General features: G+C 38.7%; 1 protein-coding gene across 1 annotated transcript in view; it reads right to left on the reverse strand.

The window, feature by feature from the left end:
• Window positions 1-6,000, reverse strand: part of LOC122805622 (thioredoxin domain-containing protein 6-like) — a 563,041-nt gene extending 557,041 nt beyond the window's left edge. The window contains exon 1 of the mRNA XM_044075878.1: window positions 5,921-6,000. The gene's annotated coding sequence lies outside the window, so the exon portion shown is untranslated. The remainder of the gene's footprint in view (window positions 1-5,920) is intronic.

Below are 6,000 nucleotides of genomic sequence, written 5' to 3' on the forward strand. Positions count from 1 at the left end.
CATGCTTGTCTCAAAGCGTGACTGCATGTAACTGCATAAGCACATGGTACTGCCTCATCCAAATCCTTCCCTATCAGGACATCTGCAGGATGGTAGTTCAGTACCCCTGTTGTCTCAAGAAAACCTAATATTGGCATTTTGTCTTTCTCACTTACTGGCTCTCGCACCTTTTGTTCCCAACCTTACCTCCGTAGACATATGTATGCCACATGGCCACACTGGTTGCATTCAAAACTTCCCCTGCTACTGGCAGATTCTGTTGAGGCAGTATGTGCTGCCCACCTTGGGTTCCTTTAGACCCATGAGCAGTACTGGGGGTCCCTTTTCTGTTCCGAGATGCCCTGCTTGCTAGGTATAGGTCTCCCTTCTTCCCCATCTCATCTGAAGTAGCACATTGTCTATCAGCTAACCAGATCCTCATGTCCTCAGGCAAAGTGCTAAGGGCTTGTTCCCTCACCAAAAGGTCTGCCAGCCCTTCAAAAGTAGTAACCTGACATCCACTCAACCACCTATGAAAATACGTGCTCAGTTCAGCAACATATTCACACAAACTTTCATCTGCCTTCCATCTATGCTCACAAAACTATTTCATATACATTTCAGGTGTTAGCTTAAAACATTCTAACAAGCAATTCTTAACAGTATAATCAAACCATTCCTCATCAGAAATTTTAGACAACACTGTTACAGCTGTACCATGGAGTTAGGGGGTCAAGAACCGTACCCAGAACCTTTGGTCAACATCATACTGTTTACATACCCTCTCAAACATATGAATGAAACTATCAAAATTATCCCCCTCTTTAAACTGCGGAAGAAATTTACTGACCTTTTGTGCTACTGGGGTCCAGTTACTCCCTTCCTCATTACCTTCATGACTCTGGCGAAGAGTCAGCATCTCCTTCTCATGCTGCCTCTGCCTCACCTTTTCCTCAGCTTCCAGGCATAGCAGTTTCTCATTCTCCTCAGCCTGCAGACATCTCAGTCTCTCAACTGCTTCTATTTCCAAATGCATGGCCTCCAACTCAAGTCTCTTTAGCTCCAAATAGGTTTTTAAGTCATCTGTAGAAAATTAAGTCATCTGTAGAAACATTGAGCTGTCCATTCTCTGAGTGTGGTATATCTCCACTGCCAGTCTGATCATCCTTCTGGTTGCTATTTTCTGTTGCAGCTGTGACCAAGGCTGCAATCATGTCTGCCTTAGTCAGGTTTCCATGCACCAGTCCCCTAGCCTGGCACATTTCAGCCAGCTGGCTCCTTGTCAGCTTTCCATACTCCTCTGCTGACATGCGGCCTGCTCTCCCTGACTAACTGAGTTAACAAAAGAAATAAAACAATTGTGATCTGAACTCTGAGTATTCACTGCTTGGATGATTTAGAGTACAAAACACCTTCAGTGATCACTGTACACAAGCTACAGGAAGTCACTCTACCCACGCTACTACAAGTAAATTACTATTTGCCAAACAATTAATATGTGGTGTGGATATCCCACCACTGCTAAACAATTAATATGTGATGCCCGTGCACTGGCCCAGCAATCAAGGAGGCTCAATCCTCACCACTAACACCAGTGAGGGGCATCCATTTAGGGAAAGGATACTAAATTCACACACAGTAAAGTATAATTTCCCTTAAGAGCACACAGAGATCACAGTCAGCCTGGGGCTGGTTTCTCCCTTTCTCTCCAGGTCCCTGATAAGACTCCCTACTGGCACAGCTATAGGGTCCAGATCTCAGCCTAGTGGGAAAGCTAAAAGCTCCAGCACCCTCTCTGTCCAGCCAGTGCTTCGTGTCCCTGCCCAAGTAGCTGACACACACACACACACACACTTTGAGATAAGAGTTATATACAACCACACAGACACTCCTGGGGAAGGCTGGCACAGGTTCTCCAGCTGTACCCCTTTTACCCAGACTATACAGAAGTACCACTTGCCACCACCCACTAATATTTATGAGCTACTCAAAGGCTCTTATTAAAGGGTGCCCAATTATTACTGTGCAATATTATTATCCAAATGGTAAGTGTGACTGAACAGCAAAGCTTATTTGGAGTGACTTGCTATTGTATCACTATGCAATATATTCTAGAGCTTAAATTATCTCTACACAAAACAGCCACAGTTGAAAGGTTTAAAATATTTAATAATAAATAATAAAAACACAAGACAATACTTCTTACTACACAGTGCTAGTCAAGAATTCACAGATTGCAGAGAAATACTTAAAATAATGCCATAGAAAAGTTTTGACATCAACACAGAAAAACACTTAGTCTAATCTCCCTAATTCCTAGCTATTTCTAAGAGAAAACACAGTTCTAAAATCCTCCTTACATCTAGACACAGGCAGTGCTGAGTTGGATGTTCTCAAGACAAATGTGCAGAGCTCTCTGATTCTTTCTCTTTAAATTGATAACACTGAGCTGCTTCACATGACATCATTCTTCACACTTCTCTGGTGTTCTCAGGCTAACAGAAACTACATTTACATTCTTTACACCTGGTCAGAAACCAGAGCAATAAAGGACATTTATACATGTAAATTCTAGCTATTAACTCTTGTCTTAAAACAATAGACAGGATGCCTCCCTCTAGACATATTGGCTCTGAATTTTGACATCAAAGACAGTCATAAATTGCTTGACTTAGCTTTTTTACAGCAGAGTGCACTGTTGTTACATTTTTGCAGTCCAATATCCAATGCAGTCTTTTCACATTTAAGAGAACAAGCAAGTGGCTTACATTAATATTTACAAATGATAGAATTATCTATAAAATTCTATCTGGCTAGGCTGGCAGCCTTTACCTATCTTCACAATGCCCTACAGAAATTTCATTCTAATGCAAAACGTGTTATTCTATTAGCTTTCTAAGTTTGTATGAACAATATTTAAATATTGTCCCTATTTTTGGGCCTTTGTTTAGCTTTTATTTATTTTTTTGCAGATTTCTTGCTCTTACAGGTTGAGAGGTATGGTTTTGAAGCCTGAGATATTATTCATGGTCATAAAACATAAGTAGTTGCTAGGTCAGGTTTTGTAAAAAAAAATCTATTTTTAATGAGGTAAGCTCAGAAAACCACTGTATCATGAAAATTTTCATAAAATATTAATGAAAATTGAAGTAAGGAGTTACAGTACAGCTTGTACATCAAGACAATTATTAATAGCAAGTATTTAGTATAAGCATAGTTGTACAGCACGTCATAACAACTGTAATCTTCCACAAACTGTTTGTAGTAGTTTTTTTTACATTGTAAAATATTAATTTATAGACAAAATACAAAGATACCTCATGGGCAGTAGTTTAAATGTACACTGCGCTTTTTCATGTCCTTTATCTGAAGCTATGCTGAAAATCAGAGGTAAACAGTTATACAGAATATTCATTACCTGTCTACAAGTGAAATATACCAATGCTGGCATGTACTTTAAATTAATTTTAGCAATGTAGTAGCAATGTAGTATTTTTCTCTCAAAATCAGGAGTGAGATGGCTGGCTATATTACTAACGAGCTGGAATAAAGTGTCACTTGCATAATCTACAGTATGAAATAAAACAACTTAATAGTTTGCAAATGACAAGTTAGAAAAACAGGAATAAGAAGGGGGAGATACATACATACATACTCATTCTTTATTTAATTATGACCAAACTGTGTTAGAGTACAAACACTGCATAATAAAGTCCAAAAACTAGTGTACACCATATGACTAACTATCATGATTGTACAGACTATGCAAGAGATACTGAAAAATAATAATAATTTAACAGTGTAACTATGAAAAATCAAGGAGAAAAAACAGAGAATTACAGAGTACGCCTAGACCAGTCCATTTGTTGGTCTTTTAAGCAATCAGTGGGAAAGTAGAGGCTGAAATAATGGTATCAAAATAACAGTAAAGTGTATAGAGGAGTATGAACATTTCTTGCACAAGGCCTGTATTTCTTATCAAATCACTGTGTTTTGCTCTTTAGTAATTTAAATTATTTTTATTTAATGTAATACTACTACAATTCAAGGAGAAGCAATTAATTAAGTTTAACAATTACCTGTTTGAATAAGACCTGCCTTAAAAAGACAACTCAACAGTGTGGAGGGAGAACTACAATCTGCAGCATTTATGAATTGAGTTTGATTACTGCCTTAGGCCAACTATCTCTCTCTCTCTCTCTCTCTCACATCTAAGTTCACATTTTCATATTTGTGTATTACTTGGTTGGGCCCGAGTAGAACTGACATGCATCACAGTAGGCAGGCATAATAGTGCTGGAAGAAAGTGATGCTAGATAACAATAAAGGCATTCATAGCAAGGTAATTGTGCTCTTCTCACATCCACATCACTATACAGCATACATTGGGTAGAGGGGTATGTAGTATAGCAGTAAAAAATCCTAAGTAAACACTAGACTCAGAAACGCCAGCAAATTTATTAACAAGACACAGCTTTCGGGACAATGCCCTTCATCAGTGTTAAGTCTTAACACTGATGAAGGGAATTGTCCCAAAAGTTTTGTTTTGTTAATAAATCTGCTGGCATTTCTGATTCTGTTGTTTTCTTTGGATTTTAGCTGATTGTTGCCATTAACTAAGTTTAGCATATTCCGTTGATCCTATTTTTTGCAGTAAGAAACCGTTAGCAATCTAGTATGGTACTGAGCAGGACTACACCTCCTAACTTTCACTCCTCTAGAAAAAAAGGCACATATCTGGCATCAGAAGAGGATCTCACTACCCAAGGTGACACCGGTGATTTTAGACTACATTCTTGGGTGAACATTTAACTGTATAGCTGCTGAAGGATTATGATACTTGTCCTAATTTCTGTTTTTTTTTTTTTTTTTTTTTTTGTCATGACCCCATCCAGGCCTTTAAGCTTTCTTCCCATTCAGTCTATTGACCCGCTCATTCACCTGGACGAGAGTCCATCATCCCATTCATTCTCATCAGGGAAAAGCTGTGAGTGCCATGAGTGGTGCCATCATCCATGATGAGGTTTAGGAATGTTTTGCTGCTAAGTCCTTAGTCTCCTCATGGAGATTGTGACTTTGCCCTAATGCATATATCACTAGAACCATGCATGGTCCCACTTTCACTATCCCCAAATGCAGTGCTATGCACTGTTTAAACAAGCACAATCATCACAGTTCTCTCATGGACAAACCATAGCCTGTGCTCCATGGTAGGCAAGCTAGCATTAGCTGTTGCTCCCCATTTCTCCTAAACCAGTTCCTTCAGCAAGCCACCAATCTAACTTGGGTCATATGGACTTAATTCAAGCCATGGAACTACCTCAACATGGTCTGACTTTAATGTTGCTAATAATGTTATTTAATTATCCCAGTCCACTGCAGACACTTGTTTTTTAGCTAACATGATTTTTACCAAGTTATCCGAAGAACATGTATGTGAGAAAGAAAGAAAGAAAGAAAGAAAGAAAGAAAGAAAGAAAATTAGAGAGAGAGAGAGAGAGAGAGAGAGAGAGAGAGAGCAACTGAAAGGAGCTACATGAAGTGGGGAAAGAGAGAGAACAGTTTTCCAGTAGTAACCTCCAGCACAAACAGGGTGCTGTAAAAAGCATACATTACTAAGCAATATGAAAATGTATATACAATAAGGCAGAACAATTACCTATATGCATACATGTCTGCATTACTTGACAATAGGAAGCTTCATGGTAACTCATGGGAAACTATCACAGCAGGCTAACAGCCTTCATTTTTAAAAGTTAATGAAATACAGCAGACACATTCAGAAGTGCAAACCATCTAATGCCAAACAGCTAATTATTATAACTGCAGGTAGCTTAGCAAAACATTACATATTAACTAAACCAGTACAAGATTATATAAAAACAAAGGTAATGGCAGGCAATTAATGTATATGCCTAATCTCTGACAGATTCTCAATTACCTGGAATAGAAATCCTCTGCAAAACTTCTTCTGCCTACAACCACTATGTTGCAGCAAAAGCATGCTCAGTTGCCAAGGCG

Source organism: Protopterus annectens, chromosome 6.part1 (assembly GCF_019279795.1).
Source record: "Protopterus annectens isolate FY-2018-M chromosome 6.part1, PAN1.0, whole genome shotgun sequence".
NCBI lineage: Eukaryota > Metazoa > Chordata > Ceratodontiformes > Protopteridae > Protopterus > Protopterus annectens.